Genomic DNA, 3,904 nt, shown 5'->3' on the forward strand with positions numbered 1-3,904 from the left:
ACTGCTGAAACTTACGCACATGACAGAGTTAAGGACTGACGCCAAATGCTCATCTCATACACTAACTCTTCTCTACAAAATTAAGTACCTTGCACTTACACTCACTTTTAAGCCCTGTCACTTACTACTGGGTGGTGCCACCTTCTGGCTATTCTGGGGATTCGCTCCATTCAGCACCCCTCTTTCTTCTCTTTAACCAGTGCTGCCTCTCCTCCTGCTTACAGGGTAGCAGTACGGCTGCTTCGTGACTCAGCCCTCCAGCCAGATCACACTGTGATTTCCCCTTTCGGGGGAGTCTTTCAAAGTTTTTCTGCACAAGTAGCACTAGGCAGTCCTCATGCCTGTTGCCCTGACTAGATCGTTCCCATGGCGACGTAGGCAGTCTTCCTGTTCACTGCCTCCAGCAATACCATTCTGCAGTGGAGAATAGGGGAACCCAGGCCTTCCCTCTATTCTAGGTTCCAGGCCAGGGCCCTACAGCAAGCATTTAAGGTCTGCAGCTACATCTACCTTACTGCTCTCATCTCTCATACTTCCTACCATGCTTCTCTAAGCTTTTCATTCTCCAGCCCTCCTAATCAGACCCTGTCTCTTAGGCCTACTAGGCAAACCCTTTATCATACGTGCCTTTCTCCCTTGCCTCAGGAAAGGAAACTGAAAGCTTTCTAGAAGCCATGCCTATTCCCTCACAGGTGAGCTTCCTTCTAATTAGTGCCTTCCACACAGCCTAAATCTCCCCCATTTACTGGTTGATTGGGCCCACTTGGCTTAATTCAACTCCTCCAAGGCTGGTGTGGGGAGTACACCCCATAACGCACCCTTTGGTAAAAAAGTGATGCATCAAAGAGTGGGGGTTGGCTTATAAACGGGTCTACACCAGAATTTGATGATTTTAAACTCTATGGAATGATTGAATTGAATATCTAATACATTGTCGTTTTGTTTACCTGAAGCTTCTGCAGGCATGGAGCCCCTCAGCTCCCTGTGGTTCGCTGTTCTCAGCCAATGGGAGCTGTGGGAAGTGGCACGCAAACGGCAAACCGTGGCCACTGGGAGCTGAGGGGCTCCGTGCCTGTGAACGCTCCAGGTAAGCAAAATGTCCCGACCCGCCAGCGGCTTACCCTGACAGACTGGGAGCCAAAGTTTGCCAACCCCTGAAATATAGGGTTGGCTTATGAAAGGGGCATACAGTTTTTACTATTTTTACCTATCCATCTTGAGAGGTTGGCTTATAAATGAATGGGCTAATGAATGAGTATATATGGTATATTCAAAATTAACTAACTACATTTCCTTGAGGCTTGAAAGCCTGTCAGATTATTTTTTAATGTGAATAGGCCACTTCACCTTGAATGGTTCCTTGAAATATGTGCTAATTACTTATGCTAAACAATCTGTTCCAGCTTGTATTTAGCAGTGACACTCTGGAGTACATTTCCCAGCCCTGAAAAAGAGTTCTTTTGTGTAAGCTCAAAAGCTGGTCTCATTAACAGAAACTGGGCTAATAAAAGATACTACTTCACCTACATTGTCTCTCTAATATCCTGGGACTGACCCAGCTACAACAGCACTGCATCTGGATATTTTTAAAATCATTAAACACGCTTTCATGACATATGCTTTTACAAGCTTTTTTAAATAAAATTTCCAGCCCTACAAATCACTAGGGCAATAATAAGTATTCAAATACTTTGCCTAACCAGCTCTTTTTCTTTCCTGTGAAAGACACAGTGATCTGCAGAGTTGTATTTGAAAGAAGTCTGAAGTTGAGGTAAAGTGAACAAGAATACTTATCAAAAGGTGAAATCTAACCCCACATTCTGGGGTGCAGCGTCTTTGGTACATGAGAAAGGGAACATAACATGGCACTATTACTCTGATGCTATCAGATCCCCAAAGCCACTAGTTGTAAACAGTGGTTTTCATCTCTCACAATACAACATATAAATGTTAGAAGAAAAAGGGTTGGTGAAATTACCTTTCCCACTCAATAAAAGTATTGGAGAGGAGACGTGCAGATTTGGGGACCACCAAATTATGGGTGAGGCTTTCTCAGCACACCCATTTTTTGCATGTTCTCTGTGTGTGTGTGTGTGTGTATATATATATATCTTCCTACTGTATTTTCTACTGCATGCATCCGATGCCCACAAAAGCTTATGCTCAGATAAATTTGTTAGTCTTTAAGGTGCCACAAGTACTCCTCGTTCTTCAAGCAACCAAGTGATTTAGGAATGCAATTCTCATTAAAAGTCACGGTAAATTGCTCCTAAATCACTTGGACTCTTTTGAAACTCTCACCCTATTTATCTAATCTGTGGAGTGATGACGACATTTTATTATTTTATTTAGTTTTTACTTCTGTCGTAGAAGAAAGATATATTTTGCTAGGTATGTGGATACCAGTTTTATAACTAGGTGGGTTCTTTCTTTCTTAAGAGACAAAGAAAGATAAAAGGCTAGTTGTTGGTTTTGCAGCAAAATTTACCTTCAGTTTTCTCCTGTTATATTCACACAAATAACTGCATAGTTGTGGTCCTATTTGTGAAAGTCCAATCCTTTTGTGGCTCATTTAATTTCTTTGGTGTCAGGGCTCTGGCCAAGGGAGGTCATGGAGCTTCTATGTATTTTCCATCACATACAATTATTATGGATATTTGTATTACAATAGCTCCCACAGGCCCCAGTTAGGATCAGAGCCCATACGCTGTACAAACAAGTGAAGACAATCCCTGCCTCAGAGAAATTAAGTTAAATGTATTGCTCATGAAAGGTGCCAGATTAGCAATACTGGATATGTCAGCCCTCTGTTCATCCCAGGACCCAGAACAACCTGGACCTGGACAGTGAAATCTTCCTCACATTGTCCCAGCAGCTTGCAACCATTATGAACTGCAGGGACCATTCCTAAGGGCATGGTTTATCCTCTAGTCCATGGGTCCTTGGCCTTTCTGCTGAGAGTGTCAACAGGGTGATGTTTTCTCATTCAAATCTTTTCCCTTTTAAGTCTTATTTAGCAGCAAATTTGGGCAGGTACTGCACAGTGTTTGTGGAATATCTGTTGGAATGTTCAAAGGAATGGACTTTGGTTGTGCTCAGACACTTTTGTGCTAGATGTCACAGTTTCAGGGCACCTACACCTGTTTTCTCCCTCTGTGGTTCACCAAGGGCACCCACTGAAAGGTTTCCAGCTTCCACCTGTCATCTTTCCTGGGGGACCTCTGTGCCTCACTCCCTCCTGGCTGGCTGGTGATTTTAAGGATGCACAGTTCTGTGTCCTACACTGGGTCCAGCAACCTAGTGTGCCTAGAAAAACCCTATGCCTGCTCTATGCTTTCTTTCCAAAGGCTATGACCAGCATATTGCCTGCAGTTACAGGTTACCACACACCTCTTTCTAAGCAAGCACACGTATTCTTAAGGTGAAAGCACTGCAGAGAAAACTTATAAAACCAGTAAGAGAACCTACACGCATGTTAAAAAGCTTTCCAGGGATCACCCCACTCCAACCTCGGTCTCTGGAAGGTGTTACTATTTCAAAATGCCAGACTGGGTTTTCACAGTGTTACAAGTTCATAACTGTCTCAGATTCAGAATCAGAACAATGGCTGGGCAGAGCAACCATTTCCTTATGTAGCTGGGGCCTTTGATCTTGGCTTTTGATAACAGCTTATTGTCAGACAAAGATCCTCTCCTCAGGGGAGAGGGGTAGCTTCAAAAGGCTGGGTTTTTGTATAACTGGAGTTGGATAATTTGCAGTAACCTCTCCCTAGGGAATCTCCAGGAAATCCACTGAACATTTATTGTCCAAAAAGTCCATACTTGTCTGGCACATTTTCGGTATAGTCTTTTGAACTCACAGTTCTCATATCTGTTATCACTCCCCCTCTTCCCCCCTGAGAGGT

Source organism: Lepidochelys kempii, chromosome 1 (assembly GCF_965140285.1).
Source record: "Lepidochelys kempii isolate rLepKem1 chromosome 1, rLepKem1.hap1, whole genome shotgun sequence".
Classification (NCBI taxonomy): domain Eukaryota; kingdom Metazoa; phylum Chordata; order Testudines; family Cheloniidae; genus Lepidochelys; species Lepidochelys kempii.